Source organism: Felis catus, chromosome B4 (genome assembly GCF_018350175.1).
Source record: "Felis catus isolate Fca126 chromosome B4, F.catus_Fca126_mat1.0, whole genome shotgun sequence".
Classification (NCBI taxonomy): Eukaryota; Metazoa; Chordata; class Mammalia; order Carnivora; family Felidae; genus Felis; species Felis catus.
The window spans coordinates 133454042-133473619 of record NC_058374.1 but is presented as its reverse complement, the minus strand read 5'-3'; the positions used below and the strand labels follow the sequence as shown (position 1 = coordinate 133473619).

Here is a 19578-nt window from a genome sequence, read left to right as displayed (position 1 = left end):
AACACGGGCAAATTTCCACACAGAAACGTTAGTAGACCAACACTTGAGCAGAGACAAATCTAGAATGAAACCAATATTTCATATTCCGTTATTGCTCAAGGTCCAGCTGTATTTAGTAAGACCTGTAGACATGTGTCCCCCGCTGTGTGGTGTTTTACATCACTCTTACAAATCCGCTAAAAGCAAAACTTTATAATAGAAAGGCAACCAAGGATGTTTTAAAGTTTCCAAAGCTAAGTATGCAAAAATATGTTCAGGGCAACTTTTTTTTTGTGAGGGGGGGAAGGGGCAGAGAGAGAGGGAGAAAGAGAATCCAAGCAGGTTTAATTTAAATTAAGGACTGTGTCTTCTGATTGCTGACCATTGTAATTCCTAGGAATGCAGCGTGCCTGGCACATCATAAATATCAATGTAACCTCCAATATATATTCTATATACATCCACATACATAAATAAAATACCTAGAAGAATATGCATTAGTTGTTAACAGTGGTAGCTCCAGGGAGTAGGACTGAGGTCAGGTGGGGTGGGATCTTAAAATGAGAAATGGGGGAACTGTAATTTTATATACTTACCATGATTTAAATGTTAGGCAAGAATATTACTTTTTAAATTCTTTTTAAATTCTGAAATTATTTCAGACTTCCAGAAAAGTTGCAAATATGGTACAAAGAATTCTTTGTCAGTCTCACGTTTCATCATCCCAAATACTTTAATACACAGTTTTCTTTAAAAAAAATTTCTTCTATGTAACTGCCATACAATTATCAACATCAGAAAATTAGCACTGATTTGTTACTATCATTTCATCTTCAGGCCCTGCTCCAGTTTTGCCACCTGTCCCAGCAGTGGTCTTTACAGCAAAAGGATCAGTTAAGAAACATGGCATTAGTTGACATGTCCCTTTAGTGTCTCTCAGTTTGAAATGGTCTTTGCTTGGACTTCGCATGGCTTTGAAACTTTTGAAGATGATTGCAGGCTATTTAGTTTGTAGAATGTCCCTCAAATTGGGTGTGTTTGATGTTTCCTCGGAGTTTAGATTCAGGTCATGCACCTCGGCCTGAGCATCACTGAAGTGATGCTGTAGTCTCACTGCGTCCTATCATGTGACACAATTTCAGCGTGTCCCATTTTGGTGAGATTCACTCAAATCACTTGCTTAAGGTAGTCTATGCCAGGCCTCTCCACTGTACTCTCTTTCCTTTTTGTATTCAATGGGTGTTTTGTGGGAAGGTACTTTTCAATTATCCATTCCTTGAACTCTGAATTTATTTATAAGCCCATACATAGGTTACATTGTGTGAGAACCCTTAGTTTTCTCTTTTCAACAGTTTTTTTTTTTTTTTAAATAATGTTTATTTTGAGAGACAGTGAGAGTGAGAGAATGGGAGAAGGTCAGAGAGAATCCCAAGCAAGCTCCACTTTGTCAGTGCAGAGCCCAATGTGGGGCTGGATCTCACACACTGAGAGGTCATGACCTGAGCCGAAATCAAGAGCTGGACACTTAACCGACTGAGCCACCTAGGTGCCCCTCTTATTTAACAGGTTTTAATCAATGACTTTGACATCTTAAATTCTGATAATCAAATTATCCCAAATTTGGCCAGTGGAACCCCTTCGAACTGCCTTCTGGGTCCTTTTGAAGTGTCTCCATCACTCTACGAAGACATCTTTGCTTTTTAAGCGTAAGATACTCCAGGTTCACTTTGAACTTTTCTGCTCTAATCCTATAATCAGCCATTCTTCAAGAAGCTGGGGTTCCTTTTAGTAGAAAATGGTATTTAGAAGCCAAGATCTGGGCACGTGATGTGCTCACTGCTATTGGGATGCCGCTGCTCCCAGGCACTCTAACTCCTCTCTATGGAAAGAGCTAAGAAATGTATGTATGCATGCATGTATTTATAGACATGCATTTTACATCTATAGTATTTCTATATTTATTAGTACTTCTTAAAATCCATGAGTTCACACTAACATTCTGATTCCAATCTAATATCACAGGGTTTATGCTAGTTTTCTCCCTTTCAGTATCTGTAACTCTCTTCTCTGACAGACTTGCTCACTCCCATTATCCTTAACATACCTATCTGAGCAATCTTTCCATATTTAATCAATCTCCCAGTGCTGCTGCCACTCCAGTCCTGTGACTGGAGTACCTGTCTCACCTCTCTTTGGCTCTGATACAACATACCAGTGTCTCCCTGTATGTGTAGGCCTCTTCATCCTACTTGGGCTGTGACACCCTTGGCCAGGCCACCACCTACCTTCTCTGTCTACCTATAGGCCTCACGACTGAATTGTTCAGGAAGGAGAAGATAAAGAGAAAAATACTTTAAAAATTAAATGTTTAAAAATATATCTAAAAAAAATGGTATCCATTAAATTGGAACTTGTTATAATTCAGACAGCCAAGCTGAAGTTCACTTTTGCATCACCTATGAAGAACAGGTTTGTTAAGTAAATTAATAGCGTAAACAAGCTTGTAACCCAGATGTTTAACCTACTTAAGAAAACTAATTGTTTTCAAGCACTTTAAAATCAGTGGGCATGTACTTGCCTTTAATTATTGTCTAATTGCAAATGATTTCTATTTTCTTCATTATGGCTTTGATAACTCCTCTATTTGATTACACTTCAAGAAGTACTACTTAAACTTTATCAAGTTAAAATGCTTTTTAAAATGTCTTTATTAACCAATTTGGCTTTTATTTTTAAAGTTTATTTATTTATCTTGAGAGAGAGAGGGAGAGAGAGCATGCGCAGGGGAAGAGAGGGGCAAGAGAAAGGGAGAGAGAGAATCCCAAGCAGGCTCCACACTGCTGGAGAGGAATCCAATGCGGGGCTTGATCTCATGAACCATGAGATCATGACCTGAGCTGAAATCAAGAGATGCCCAATCGACTGAACCACCCACGCCTTTTTAAATGAATCATCTGAAATCAGGTTTTAATCTTTCACACTGATTTCTCTTTTTAGTTAACCTATCATGCTGCTCAAAAAGAAAATGCCTTCCTTTGGAAGAATCTATCACGGGTATGGAGTGAGATACGTATGGATGCGTGTACACGCTTTTTTCCCCCTTCTTGCCATGGGGGCAGTTGAATTCGGCATATTTTTCTATAAGAAACAGCCTTTTCTCCACTACTAAAAACCGGCTGCAACCTTTAGCTCATCATAGAACATCACCAGGACAGTTAGTGTGGCCTGAGGGTAGCCCCGATGTGATCCCCAAGTTCAACTGGAGCCCCAGCAGGTGAGGATGGTGGGGTTGCCAGGGCTCAGAAATGCGAGCCGACCCCCCACCCCCACCCCCTGGCCTTGCCTTGCCTTCATCTCCTTGGGTGAAGGCTGGCACAGCAATGGCTGCCCCCTCCACCTGGGCAGTGGTGTGTACCAAGCCAGCTGGGTGGGTGTTGGTGGTGGGGCCTCACAGTGCCCGGGAGGAGATGAAGTTGGAGGTTTTCCTTATGTTAAACTACGTGTAGGGTTAAATTAATACATACATACACAATAAATAAAGAAAAAGAGAGAAAACAAAACCAAAACCAAAATGTCTTTCAGTGGCCACCCAGGACTGCCCCTAAAAGCTCCCGCTCTGCGTGTCATCAGTACTTGCCTCACTGTCCTCCGTTACTTGCTATGGGTACAGGGCTGAGGACCCCCATGAAGCTATCAGTTCCCATCATTTGAGTCCATATTTTATTTAAGACATTCTACTTTATAAAATAGGGATTTACCCGATTACCAAATTAGTCTGCACTGCATTTCTGAAGGCTTAGGAAGAGAAGACATTCTGGAGTTACAGCCCCTAGTTCCTCCAACATCCTTGTTTATGTGGCCTCAGACCAGTTACCAACTGGTGGAGACAACTCTCCACATCCGGTCGTCAGGAGGACTAAGTAAGGCAATGGGAAGTACTGGCTACAGAATAGGCACTTCATGAATGTGAGTTCATGACCTCCATCCCCACCCCACTCGTAGCTTCACAGAAAAACATGGTTAGCATTCAGAGCAGCCTTTTCCAATTCTGTCACACACAACCTCAGAGAGAACCTATAGAAGAACATGGGTCATAGTTGCCAGCTTCAACTGTGTCTATCACTGCCCCTGACCAAAACAAGGGAAACATGAAAAAATCACCAGCAAGAGTTCTAGGGCCTAAAAATGAGCAATCAATTTATCCCCTGTTCAGGAGAATAGTATCAGTATTCATGGGGGAAAGAAATGAGAAATAAATATAGTCTGTATTTTCTATTTTGACTTCCAAATAAAGGTGCCAACTAATCCTAGAGATCCCAATTAATCCTGGCCTGAGAGTTACCTGATTTTTGCCTAACCAGCTCTGTCAAGTCCCAGTGACTAAATACCAGGATTTACTACCTGATAAAAGAAGATCATGGCTGGCTCAGTCGCTTAAGCATCCAACTTTGGCTCAGGTCATGATCTCCGGTTCATGGGTTCGAGCCCCATGTTGGGCTCTGTGCTGACAGCTCAGAGCCTGGAGCCTGCTTCAGATTCTGTGTCTCCCTCTCGCTCTGCCCCTCCTCCACTCACGGTCTCTCTCTCTCTCTCTCTCTCTCTCTCTCTCTCTCTCTCTCTCTCTCTCAAAAATGATTAAATGTTTTAAAAAATTTTTAAAAAAGATGTTATCAAAAATCCATTAGAGGTAAGCAATTTTAAACACCACAGGTGTCAATAATGTGATGCACTATGGCTAGCCTAGCAGTGTGTTTGAAAAAAAAAAAACAAAAAGAGGAGTGCCTGGGGGGCTCATTTGGTTAAGTGTCTGACTTCGGCTGCCTCAGGTCATGATCTCACGGTTCTTGGGTTCAAGCCCTGCTTCATGCTCTGTGCTGACAATGTGGAGCCTGGAGCCTGCTTCAAATTCTGTGTCTCCCTCTCTCTCTGCCCTCCCCCTGCTTATGTGCTCTCTCTCAAAAATAAATAAACTTTAAAAAACCAAACCAAAACGAAAACCCAAAAAATTAAAAAGATGGGATATCTGGGTGGCTCAGTTGGTTAAGCATTCAACTCTTGATTTCCAATCAGGTCGTGATCTCCTAGTTGTGAGATCTAGCCCTGTGTGAGGCTCTGTGCTGAGGACGGAGCCTGCTTAAGATTCTCGCTCTCTGTCTCTGTCTCTCTCCCCGCCCCCCTCGCCCCCGCACCTCTCCCTCTATCCCCAGCTCATGCTCTCTAAAAAATAAAAAATTAAAATTAAAAAATTTTAAACAGAAAAAAAAAACCCAAAAAGACAAAGAGAAAGAAAAAAAAAAAAATACTCTTCCCCAGCAGGGAACCAAGCAGAACCACAAAGGTCCTAATACATAAGACATTTCAAACACATGTCCTCAACATAAAACACTAGGATCAGAGGGAAATCTAAACATTGCCAGCAAATAATGCCACATGATCTATTTCTCTGTATATTCAGTATTTGAAATATCAAATGCTTTTGGCATGTAAAATTAGGTGGTTTTGGTGTGTCATTTCTTTTAAAATCTTGAAAATTTGTTTACATTGAAGAAATGGAAGATACAATGGAATTCCTTCCAAACTGCCTCAAGAGCAAAGCCAGATATTAAAAGATACCACCAACACATTGTTGCCTCCACAAATAATCCCTCCTTCATAGAGAAGGATAAAGGGGTCCACGTGTTTCATTTGCAAAGCCTCTGTGCTTCCTAATAGCCTCCAAGCAAAGGTCGAAGAGCATCTCCCTTGGATTTGCATAGCACCCAGACTCTGAGTGACAGGTCATAGACCCCAGGGCCAGGGGCTAAATTCCTCACCCAACACAAGTCCAACAGGTTACCCAGAGGAGCCTATGTAACCTGAAACAGGAGGGGACTCTCCCCAAGAAGAGAACACAGTCCTGTTGGTCAAACTAGGAACTGTAAAGTCTTCTCTAACTGTGAAATAGTCTTTGTTTCCTCTTGAAGGATGTTGGGGCATGAGGAAGGCAGGTGGAAAAAAACAGAGTTCTACATAAAATATACTGTTGCCTAAAAGACACATACTTATTTTTAAAAAGGGAGGCAACAGTCCACAGCACCCTTCCATGTCACCTATATCTCCTCGAAGGAAGGGGTGGCACAGCAACTTCAGGAAGCTATTGCAGGAGCCTTGGGCTCCTGCTCAGGCAGTAGGACAGAGTGCGCCAGCAGGCTGCCTGGGCCACTTCCTACCTGTGTAACCTTGGACAAGACACTCAACCTGTCTGCGCTTAGCTTGAAAAGTCTTCATGAAGACTCACGAATTAACATATGTAAAGCACTTAAGAACAGTGTGCCTGGCATTCCTTACAGGAAACACAAAGCAAGTAATTTTATCTTTCTGTTATTGTTATTTTTTTAACATAATCTCTATACCCAACATAGGGCTCAAGCTTACAACTCCGAGACCATGAGCTGTGTGCTCCACGGCCTGAGCCAGCCAAGAACCCCTCTTTCCTTTCTAACACAGAAGTTCTCACCTCCTCCAACCCAGACCCTCTCTTTCCCTATTCTTGCAAGTCATTTGCCACACACTAGTTTTATCTTACTCCCAACTCAGCCTGAACTCTCAAACATTTGCCAGCATTTCTCCTGAAGACTTCACCTCCGGTTATCTCACACTACCTATCTAGGCTAGTCCTCACTCAGCCTCAGACGAACCCTAACCAACTGTGTTCTTCACCTTGACTTGCTGGAAAATGCCGGCAAGGCCAAAGATCACTGCAATCACAAATGAAGAAGGCTCTTCTCTCTCAGCTAAGCCCTGAGAGCTGGTAGATGTTTCTTCCGGTCGTTTTCTTCCTTTTCTTTGGAGGTGGGGGTGGGAAGACTGTTCCAAGTATTTTATTGCTCATTAGGCTCCCTTTTCTGCTCAGACTTCATCTTCTATTTTATAGAGAGGAGTGACTCCCATTCAGAGGTCAATGTCTCTCAGGGGAACTCCCTCAAATCTTTCTATTTCCAAATTTACTCTTCCCTCTCCAAGGCTAACCTGTCACATATACAGCAAATCTCTTCCCACACCCCGGACCCTCTCTTCCCGGACCCTCCCTCCCATGTTCAAGTCAACTAACCGTATCAAATGCCTACTGAGTACCAAGGTCAGTCCATGGATGGTGAGGATACAGAGCTCATCCTACACTTTCAATCGTTATCTCTCTACTTGCTCCTTTCCCTTAGCCTTCTGATTCATGCTTTAGAATGTAAGCCCTACAAGGATAGGGCTTTTTATCTATTTCGTTCACTGTTTTATCCCTAGAGACTAGCATAGCTCTTAAAACAAACACATAAATAAAGCACTCAATACGTATTTGTTGAGTTAACCCAAGTCATCCTTGATTCATGTATTCATTCAGCAAATGCTCTCGGAAAAGCAAAAAACCCAAATAATCTGAATAAAAATGGGCAAAGGATCTGAATAGACATTTCTCCAAAGAAGATATTCAGATGGCCAACAGACACATGAAAAAATGCTCAACATCACTCATCGTCAGGGAGATGCAAATCAAAACCACAAGTTATCACCTTATATTAGTCAGAAAGGATAGTATCAAAAAACAAGTAATAACAAGTGTTGGCAAGGATGTGGAGAAAAGGGAACCCTGGGGACACTGCTGGGAATGTAAACTGGTGCAACCACTGTGGAAAACGGTATGGGGGTTCCTCAAAAAATTAAAAATAGAAGTACTCTACAATCCAGTAATTTCACTACTGGGTATTTAACCCAAAGAAAACAAAAAACACTAATTTGAAAACATACATATGCATCCCTATGTTTACTGCATTATTTACAATAACCAAGATATGGAAGCAACCTAAATGTCCATGGACAGATGAATGGATAAAGAAGACATAGTATTTATACAAAGTAGAATATTACTCAGCTATAAAAAAAAAAAAAAAAAAAAAAAGAATGAATCTTGGGGCACTTGGCTGGCTCAGTTGGTAGAGCATGCAACTCTTGATCTCAGGGTTATAAGTTTGAGCCTCATGTTGGGTACAGAGATTACTTAAAAAAAAAAAAAAAAAAAAAAAGAGGGAGATCTTATCATTTATGACATGGATGGACCTAGAGGGTATTATGCTAAATGAAATAAGACAGAGAAAGACAAATACCCAAATCTACAGAATGTTACTCATATGTGGAATCTAAAAAAGAAAACAAACCAACCAGAATCATCAATACAGCAAACTGGTGATTGCCAGAGTGGTGGGGGTTAGGGGAATGGTAAAATAGGAAATAGGTGAAAGAGGACTAAGAAGTACAAACTTCCAGTTGTAAAGTACGTAAGTCATGGGGATGTCATGTACAGCACGGCATAATGTATGGAATTGTCAAATCACTACCTTGTACGCCCAGAACTAATGCAACCTTGTATGTCAATTATATTTTAATTAAAAGTAAAAAAAGTCCTCTGCAGGCTCACTGTATGTCAGGTACTGGGTTATAGAGGTGAGTACAACTAGTGCCTGACCCACAGCTGCTCATTGTATTGACAGAAGAAGATCCCCAAACCCATGGGGAGACTTCCCAATGTGACATCAGGGGCAAACAGAATGACAATGTGCTGGGGCTGCTGGGCTCAATGGAGCCCTGAACCTGACGCACTGAGCAACTCCAGGCCAATCTAACTACTCAAACTCAGGGTTTATCTCAACTGACCCCCTGATGACTATCCTTCACTTCCCTAAACTCTTTCCTGTCTGGGTTTCTTCTGCACCACCCTTTTTCCTGTTTTCATCCCACTCCTCTGGCCATTTGCTGAGGGAGCACTGTCACTCTCATGACCTAATGACCATCTCTATATGTAAATTGACATCTGGGAAACTTCTCTGTTGAGCTCCAGACCCTTATTTCCACCTGCCCAGCAAACACCTAAAATATGTCCAAAGCAAAACCACAGCCTCTCAGGTCCCATCCTCACCCTAGTACATACCCAAAACCCCTCCTCTACCCACTGAAACGTCCATGCCAACTCCTGGCATTACTCGTTCACCCAGCCGGGGGCTTACACACAACTCGTTTTTGCATCATATCCAATGGATTACACTTCCAGAAATGTCCCCCAAATCTGGTCTTCCCATCTTTACTGTCACTGCCTTAATTTCCAGTTATAAAGTCAGTCAGTCATGGGAATGTAATGCACAGCATGAAGAATATAGTCGATAGCATTCTAATAAAGCTGTATGGTGACAGATGGTTAACTACATGTACTGTGGTGAGCACTCCTCTTACTTTGGCCACAATCTCTCCCCCTCCATCAGATCCTCAACGTGGAGATCAAGTGAAGCAAGTTGATTTTTTTAACTGCCTTCTATAAGATGAAATCCAAATTTCTTAGAATAGTCAAAGGCCAACAAACACTTCCACTTTTGCCTAGACAGCCTGCCCTTAGTTCTGCTAATATATCACCATCTCCCACACTCGCCCAGTTCCTAACTCCTTGTCTTTTTTTTTTTTAAGCTTTATTTATTTTGAGAGAGAGAGAGAGAGAGAGAGAGAGAGAGAGAGAGAGAGAGAGAGAGAGACAGCAGGGGAGGGGCAGAGAGAGAATCCCAAGCAGGCTCCCAGCTGTCATCACAGAGCCTGAGGTGGGGCTCAAACCCTGAGATCATGACCTGAGCCCGACATCAGAGATCAAAGTCGAACGCTTAACTGATTGAGCCACCCACGTGCCCCTAACTCCTTGCCTTTGTGTATGTTCTTTCCTCAGTCTGAAATGCTAACAATAAAACCAATGAAAACAGAAGCTAACACTGACCTCAAGCAATATGCTAAGACATTAAATGTCTTCTCATTTAATCCCCGTGACCTTTCCTTGAGGTAGGTGCTATTATTATTATTCCTCATTTTACCAGTGAGAAAGCGCGGGCATACAGATAATACTTGCCCGACACTGGGCAGATCTAACCACACAGCTATCTGGACTGCAGGACCCAAGTTCTTAACCACTACACTTATGGCACCCCTGATTTACCCACTATCCCTATCACCAAGCAGTTCCTAATTCCCTTTAAGACACAGCTCAAAAGTTCCCTCTTTGGTGGAGACTTCCCCAGTGCCCTAGGCCTCTCTTCCCATCCTCTAGGGGTCCTTGGCATCATGCTTTTATCTTTATTACAGGCAGCCTCACTGGTTGAGTCCCAAAGATAAGTTAGGTCTTTTTTATCTGTGTATTCCCAAGCACTATACAGCGTCTGATACACAAACACTTAGATAATAAACTCTTCCAAGTACAGGGAACCTGAAGAATATCCTGCTCAAACTCAAGTCTACCCTACATGTTACTGTTCCCAAACACCCTCCACTGCTACCCTTATCCCGGCCCAGGCCGCCTCCAGGCTGAAGAGGCGAAGCCCTTGCTGGGGCCGCCACGCCCACAACCAGCTGATAGCATTATCACTGCCAGGCAGGTCAGGGAGCTGCTGGCCTTGCCCTCCTTGATTACAGAGTAAAGTGCATCTAAGAAGCACTTTCTCTGGCAGAAGAAAGACAGAGGGGACACTTGATGTGGGGCTGCCAGATTTAAGGTCTTGGTCATTTAAAGTGTGCAGGTGGGATGGCAGACATAAAAATGTACATAATTTTATAAAATCTGCCATGGCTATTATTCATTACTCATAAAGAGCCAATACAGGCTAGCAAAAACGTACATAACTAGTATTTTTTTTTAAGTTTCTTTATTGAGAGAGAATGAGTGAGTGAAAGAGACAGAGGGAGGGAGAGAGGGAGAGGGAGAGGGAATATGAATCTTAAGCAGGCTCTGCGCTGTCAGCATGAAGCCCAACATGGGACTCAATCCCACGAACTGTGAGACCGTGACATGAGCCGAAATCAAGAGTCCAACGCTCAACTGACTGAGTCACCCCGGTGCCCCCATAAGTAGTATTATTTAGTTCTGTGATCCACCTGCCACTTTTACATAATCACCATGACTATATATTTCATTAAATCAGATACACTTTGCTATAGGTTTTGATTACTCTAGATTCCACAACTGCTCAGCACCTAATGGAATTGGTTTGTTTTTTCTTTTTTTCTTACATTAAAGTAGAATGGTTACTTGCTTACAGTATCTGCAGAGGGAACAAAGTAATTTTTTTTTAAAAGTATGAGTCAATGAAATCATCACCACTGTAGCCAGTAAATAAGAACGAAGGAAGGTAGTTCCAGAACTTGAAGTAAGGTTTATTCCTATGAGTGAGGCTAATAAAAACCAGGAAGTACACAGTTAATTGTAATACATGCTAAGAGATGGTCTATAATTAGGATGTGGTTCCCAAACGCTGAACTTTAGTACCTGTGCTGATCTATATTGCCTATGTAATGGTTTTCATAAAGCTATATTCAACTTAATGAGATGTCTCTTATTCTGAGACCTTCCATTCTGTTTGTTAAAATGTTTTCTTTCTTTGAAATTATGGTAATAAGTGAGGAGTTTTTAAAAAATGCCTTTACCTGGCAAATTTAAAACTGGTAACTCATGCTGGATCCCAATACTGCTTTTACAATGTTACAGTTTCCTGGAACCCAAGTCTGGGAACCACCATGTGAGAGTGTCTGAAGGGACTTGGGCCAAATCTAGCTTGTGTGACTAGGATGTAGTTCTAGAAAGCAATAACCAAAACAGAAAGCTAACGATGCATTTCCCCAAACTGTGCCTGAAAAAAACAAACCTGGTACTTTATGATTTTATATATATGCATCACTTAAGATTCCCAAGGCACATTAGCATCTTAAAGACTCTAAGTCCAGTAGTGAGCAAAGACCAGTTTAATTCAGTTTGAATCAGGAAAGGAATTTTTTTTTTTCCAGGCAAGCCTATTAGTTGCCCCAACAAACAGGGGGAAATGCGGAACTTATCAAATGTATTACAATGTGTGTGAAAACAGAATGTGTTAATAGCAGACATACAGCTTTATGAAACCTGGCTCAGAGGGGGCAGGGAAGCACCCCCTCCTCCAAGTCGAATCCGCCAGTGTTTTCTGTGGGGTTTTTCCAAGAGCATACATAATCTGGTAAAAGGATGCTTTCTACTTAAGTTTCTCTAAAATCTAGAGGAAAACCATTCTTCAATACGGATGGTCAATTCCTTTTTGATCTGAATGGAATGCTCTGCACAGGGAGGACAACATCCTGGTCATCAAAAATATCCATCTCCACACACTGAAATAACAAATTAATATTTAAAAAATCGCTTATGAATGTGGTTGGTATGATAACCGACTGGACTGATACATTTGATTCTCAAGACCAACAAAACTGGGGATCAGATCCTGGAATATGGTGTTCCAGGGGTGGAACTTCCCTAAAACGTCTTCAAACCTCAGCAACACAACCCTCAGTGGATCATTAAATCAATTTAGTGAGTCAGGATCAGCTTTTTTGGTTTGGGGGTTTGTTGTTTGTTTGTTTTTAACAAAACAGACTTCAGAAGACTGTATCAGAACACATTACACATAGTGCCAGAAAGTAAATACTTCTGCTTCAGTGCATACATCCACATATGTACAGGGCCTCCAAGTAAATTGCATTTCTTACTGTAGAGCCAATCAAAAAGTTTGAAAGCCACTGTTCCAAGCTACCCAATTATCTGTCTAACTTCGGCTTATAAATAGGAACTTCTTGGCATAAAAAGAATAGCAATTATTTTCTGTAAGCAAAGGAGCAAAAGAAACAATGGCACCAAGAGGTAAAAGACGGGGCTCTGGGCTCCTGGGAAGGAGGGAGCAGGGTCTCCTGCTACGTCTCTGTCCTCACGACAGCATTAAAGGGCATTATTTTAAGCCCACCACTATTCAGTCTGGCTTTTACAAAGGCAGACATGGATAACCAAAATGCACTCCTAAAGGAAAAACAGAAAAGTAAGGGATTAATTTCCATACTGATTAAAAACAAAACGAAACATGGGACCTCATGGAATAGCTGATGTCTCAAACCCTTACAGGGCACTTCACAGAAAAGCTCGCTCCCCTATGTCTGCTGAAATAAAACAGTGCGCAACCGAAAACCACTGCTTACTCTCCAGTGTGGACAAGCTTTGGTTCCAACTACAGTTCACGAGAATTTCTATCTTTACTGGTTGTTACTTAAAAGGTCTAATTAGTAACTACAAAGCAACCTAAATCAATGACATGATTAAGTAAAAATCTTTGAACCCGCTTTGTACAAACCACTCTTATTTAGTAAATAAATATTGTACTAGCTCAGGATGGCAAGAAATACAAAACAATCTAAGGCCAAACAGCCTGCGCAACGCCAAACAGAAGTGAGATACACACACAAAATAATTAGCCCTTTGGCACTCCTTTTCCACCCTCAAACACCTCCACCTACGCTAGATGGCTGGGACCACTGACTGAAAATTTCTAAGAACACTCAAATCTTAATTTCGTACCTCCCTGTCTGGAAACACCACCAACTCACAGACTTCAAATTCAACCAGGTCAAACAGGGGGCAGGAGTGCTCCCGTATCTCCCGCTGTATCTGCTTGTAAATGTAAGCCTCTGCACCTAGCAATTCTGAAATATGACACAAATTGGTATGTTAAAGAACTTCTACCAAGGTACCATCCTGCTGACCTTAGCCAAAACAATTTTTTAAATTCCTGTTTTAAATTTTGGAATCTGCGGGTGCCTGGGTAGCTCAGTTGGTTAAGCACCTGACTCTTGAATTCGGCTCAGGTCATGATCTCAAACTTTGTGAAATCGAGCCCCCGCGTCAGGCTCTGCGCTGATAGCGTGGAGCCTGCTTGGAATTCCCTCCCCCACTCTCCCTCTCAAAATAAATAAATAAACTTAAAAAAAAAATTTTGGAATCTGTGCACTTGCATAAAAGTAAACACTTCATCTCCTCACATTCAAAGTTTAGGATTTGACCCTTCCAATTCTAAAAATTCCATTAGCGGAGTCCAACATGTGTTCTAAGAAACACCAGTCCTGTGAAATGCTTTGTGATGCCCTGGCTATTTTCAAAATGCGTATTAGCTGTAAGGGAACCCATTTACTTTGAACAACCCTGTGCTGTCCAATACGGTAGTCACACATGGCCAGTATGCACCTGTAAAGAGGCTGGTGCCACTTAGCAACTGAAATTTCAACTGTATTTTAGTTCAATTAATTTAAAATTTAAAGTTGGTACTCATTTCCATTACTGGAAAACTTTTGTTATGTTTGGAAAAACTTGGGTATGTGGATATACTTTTTCAACTGTAAATCTTGTGAAATCTCAATACAGATCAAGTATTTCTAGTGAAAATTTCATATTCACACTGAAATGTGTTGTGAGTATAAAATACACACCAGATTTCAAAAAGAATGTCAAACATCTAATTTTAAGTATTTAAATATTTAAGTATTTAAAAACTGATTTCACATCAAACTGCTAATACTTTGCACATACTGGGTTAAAGTATACATTATTAAAAGTAATTTCACTTATTTCTTTTACTTTTTAAAAAAAAAATTTTTTTTTTAACGTTTATTTATTTTTGGGACAGAGAGAGACAGAGCATGAACGGGGGAGGGGCAGAGAGAGAGGGAGACACAGAATCGGAAACAGGCTCCAGGCTCCGAGCCATCAGCCCAGAGCCTGACGCGGGGCTCGAACTCACGGACCGCGAGATCGTGACCTGGCTGAAGTCGGACGCTCAACCGACTGCGCCACCCAGGCGCCCCCTCTTTTACTTTTTTAATGTGACTCCTGGAAAATGTAAACACATGGCTTACATTCCATTTCTTCTTTTTTTTTTTTTTTTAAGTTTATTTATTTAAGCAATCTCTATACCCAATATGGGGCTCGAACTCACAACCCTGAGATCACGAGCCACATGCATGCTCCACCAACTGAGCCAGCCAGGCGCCTCTCCCATTCCATTTCTACTGGATGGTGCTGGAGTAACCTAATGATTCCCAAACTTTTCCCACTGTAACACGTCCCAACACTAGGTTTGGGAACACTGCAGTAACCACATCCTGTTCTTCTGGATGACCACATCTGAGATTGAGAAGTCCCTTCCCTTCTCTTCAGCGACTATTATGAACTGTCCTACACAATCACCTGCCTTTCAGTCCTTTCCCAGGTCCTGTTTCTCTTCCTGTCCCCAAGGACCTATTCTCAGTTCTCTTTTCCATTCTCTGTACTTTCATGGTGAGCTCATCCAGTCTCTCAGCTTCAACTGTCATGTCTGTGTGGATGACTTCCAATTCTTGATCTCCACCTCTGACCTCTTTCTCAAGCTTCAGCTTCACACTGCCAGCTGCCTGCTAAACAGCTGCCTCTGGAAGTCCCACCGACTTAACTCAGGATGTCTGACCTGGATTACATCTTCACTCCTGTATAAGGTTCCCAACATTCACCTTGAAAACCCAGAGTCCCTGGTCCCTCTTCTAGCCTCACCACCACAGTCTTATGGCAGACACTTTTTTTTTATATATAGTTTATTTTGAGAGAGAGAGAGAGAGAGAGAGAGAGAGAGAGAGAGAGAGAGAGAATGAATGAATCCCAAACAGGCTCTGCACTGTCAGCACAGAGCCTGATGTGGGGCTTGAACCCACGAACCGGTAGATCATTACCTGAGCCGAAACCAAGAGTCTGGTGCTTAACTGAATGAGCCACCCAGGTGCTCCTCGAAGACCCTTTGTTAAGAGTCCCTTTTCACCACAACTGGCCTGCCTGACTCTAGATCACACACCGCCCTCGCTGGCCCCGCCGCCCCCGGCCTCTGCCCCCTGCCCCACTGCCATTTAGCATTCTCAAAAACCACTTTGATCATGTTTCTATCATATTTTCAACAAGTCCCCTCTATCTGCCATCCAACTACTAGCAATCCAAACTATGAGCAGGCATCTCATCTCCCCTGTACACCTCTGGGCTCCCGTCAATCCTCCAGCTAGACTGCTCTGCCCTCTATACAATTCTGAACAACTTTTATTTTATGTTTATTTATTTTTGGGAGAGAGAGAGAGAGAGAGAGAGAGAGAGAGAGAGAGAGAACTCAAGATTGGGGAGGAGCAGAGACAGAGAGGGAGACACAGAATCTGAAACAGGCTCCAAGCTCTGAGCTGTCAGCACAGAGCCCGACACGGGGCTTGAACTCAAGAACGGTGAGATCATGACCTGAGCTGAAGTCGGATGCTTAACCGACTGAGCCACCCAGGCGCCCCCAGTTCTGGCCAACCTTTAAGGCTCAGCTCGGTTACGCAGTCCTCATAAAGTGTTTGATGATCAACCCGACTAAAATTAGTCTTTCTCTTCCCTCAAATTCCTTTGGCATTTTTAATGGCAACCATTATGGTAATAGGAGTATGTGGTCTTATCTTCTTTACAAAATAGTGTCCCCGTAACAGACCCAACAGCATCTTGCACTGCTCATTGCCATCTTTGGACATCTTACCAAAGAAACCAACTTAAAAAGGAAAACGTTGGAGGACTTGGACTACTGATGATTCTCAGATCTTTGTCTCCAGACAGATATCTAATTGTTTCAGACTCTCATCTGGATGTCTCAAAATTCAATAACTCTAAAACTGAACTCATTATCTCAACCCCACACCTGTCTCCCATCTAAATGGACCCCCCACTCGGCAAATGATACCACCATCCCATTAGTAGCCCAGGCCAGAGGCAGAGGCATCATCTTAAATTTCCCCAACCCTCATCTTCTCATACTCAGAAAATGTGTTCAGGTCATCTGAAATCTTCTTCCTAAATATCTCTGGATTTACCCCCTTCTTCCCAACTCTGCTGTAGGTTCAGGCCACCATTACCTGGGATGCCTTAATACTGTCTAGTCTTAAACTCATCTCTCCAGCCATTTTCTACAGTGCAACCACACTCATCCTTCAAAAATCCAGTCTGAACAGGTAACATTCCTGCTGGAGACCCTTTAATTGCTGTTTAGATAAAGACTTCCAAAGATGGTTTACAGACCTTCTGCATCAGGCCAGTGTTTACCTTTACAGCTTCACTTCTTATTTTCCAGATCATCTCTTTCCTTACGTATATCACACTCCAACCATGTCCAAGTATTCTCCGAGTACACCAGTGTCCTCCCTTGCCTCAGGGCCTTTGCACATCCAGTCCTTCTATTTGGGTTGGGTGTCCCTCTCTTGTAATCGCCCAACATGCTGCACACTGGCCAGCCTCCTTGCATTTATATTCTTTCTAACTTCAGCAATGGTACCTGGAAAAAAATCTTCACACTACTTCTATCCAGCATATACTAGATACTCAATAATTATTTGTTGAATGAGTGAGCAAACAGATAATAATTTTCTGGGTTTAAAAAAAAATGCCAAAATCAATGAAAAAGCCATTTCTATGACATCTATATTTAATTGACAGCATTGTATAAGGGCAATTGGCCTAAGTTTTTATTTTATCTGTCTTTTGAATCAAAACCATTAAATAGCTTAGTTAAATATATGGAATTTATATCTGTAGGCGCAGAATAATCACAATGAAGGAAAAAACACTGTATTTTATCTTCTCCCTTGTCTTGTAAATTTGGGACCAACTCATCTGAAACTATTGAGAACCTTTTGATGCAAAACACAGAATGTAAGAAAAGCAGCCAAGTAAATGTGGATACATCACAGAGGCAGAGCCTGCAGGAAACTGGAGAGCATGAAGAGACGACATCAGACCCTAGGAATGTAGGTAGGGACTTTAATAAAAAGAAAAGGCTCAGCGCTACTCCTGTCCTTATCCAGGATGAAGCTCAGTGCAATCAGTGCACACATTTCATGATCCTGCAAGCCATGAGAGAGAATGGAGGCATCTGTGGGGCCGTAAGTCTTTCTGGTTTATTTAACAAAGGGGGGGTAGAGCTCAGGGGAAGGAAATACTTACTAAGCAATGAGACCAGGTGCCAGCTCTTACATACAACATTTCCTTTATGGTTCACAACAGCATCTTATCCTCATTTTACTCACAAAGAAACAGGGGCTTATGGTCACGTAGCTGGTCCTAGTGACCTCAGACTCAAGTCTAGCTCAAATACATTTTATCGAACACTCAGTCCTGCTTAGCCCAGTTCTAGATGCCGGGGACTGAGCAACAAGCAAAACAAAATCTGCTCTCATGAAAGCGGAAGGCTTTGTGGGGAGTGATGCACCATCATACACAAATAATGTAATTTCATTGAGTGACACAATTAAGGGATATTAAAATGGTTCAACTGAGGGATGTGATAGAGTAACCAGGGAGGCAACTTAACTTGCAAGGTTCTCAGGGATCATTTAAAAAATAATTTTGAGGAGACACTTTTGCATGACTAACGAACATGTATAAAGTGACTATCTTGACAAACCTTCAATGGAAGTCTCTGGAACTAACAAGAAGCAAAAATTACCATTCGTTTCCTGATTCTCAGCAAAGAGACTACGAGGTGACATGAACTACAGTGCTGTCCTAGTCCTAACCCAAAGCAATCGGTTAGACAGTCACCAGATGCTGAGTATTTCCACACGAACCAAGTGGCTGTTCAGGGAGATGGCCGACCAAATTCTTAGGTCCCCCAGCACCTACAACAGCACCCAACACACACCGGGGCATAATAAATGATTGCTGAATGAACATACGAAGGAAGAAAAGAAAATGTTCAAATGTCACTGACATGGGTTAAACCCCTTTTCAGGCCAAGTGGCTTCAATTCACCCCAGCCCACTCCACCACCAGTCTTAACCACAAGAGGGTAAGAGAAGGTAATTTGTATAAACTGATGAGCAATACTGTACTAGGAAACAATTAGCATGTGCTGCCCCCTCCCCAACCAAAGACGGTCAGAAACCCCGTCTTTAAATCACATGTTACACTTAACGAAAATCTAATATCCAAATGATGACTAAAAATAAGGGGCTTCTTTCAAGAAGGGCTCTCCTAACGCAGGTACTCAGGACACTTCCATAGCAGGTACTTGTTATAACTACTGCACACTTAGCACCAAGTTGTGATGGCCTCTTTATCGGAGAATCTTCCTTGCTAGATTGGTACTTCTTGAGGGTAGGAACAAAGCACATTCATCTGTATTGCCTCAGGGCTTTGTCCAGTTTAAACTGCACACGAGGGGCGCCTGGGTGGCTCAGTTGATTAAGCATCGACTTAGGCTCAGGTCATGATCTCACAGTTCCTGAGTTCAACACCCACATCGGGCTGGCACGCAGAGCCCCCTCTGGATCCTGTCTCCTTCTCTCTCTGCCCCTCCCCCACATGCTTGCACACAGGTTCTCTCTCTCTCTCTCTCAAAAAAAAACAACATTAAAACAAAGTAAAAATAAACTGCAGAAGAACAATGAGTACACTAAGTTACAAAAATTAAAATTTCTCCAGGGGCACCTGGGTGACTTAGTCTGACTTCAGCTCAGGTCACGATCTCGTGGTCCGTGAGTTCGAGCCCCGCGTCGGGCTCTGCTCTGACAGCTGAGAACCTGGAGCCTGCTTCAAATTCTGTCTCCCTCCCTCTCTGCTCCTCCCCCACTCGCACTCTGTCTCTCAAAAATAAATAAACATTGAAAAAAAATTTAGGGGCGCCTGGGTGGCTCAGTCGGTTGAGCGTCCGACTTCGGCTCAGGTCACGATCT

At 42.3% G+C, this 19578-nt stretch overlaps 1 protein-coding gene across 6 annotated transcripts in view; it reads right to left on the bottom strand.

The window, feature by feature from the left end:
- Window positions 1-19578, bottom strand: part of TNRC6B (trinucleotide repeat containing adaptor 6B) — a 256314-nt gene that overhangs the window by 117887 nt on the left and 118849 nt on the right. The gene's annotated exons all lie outside the window — the stretch shown is intronic.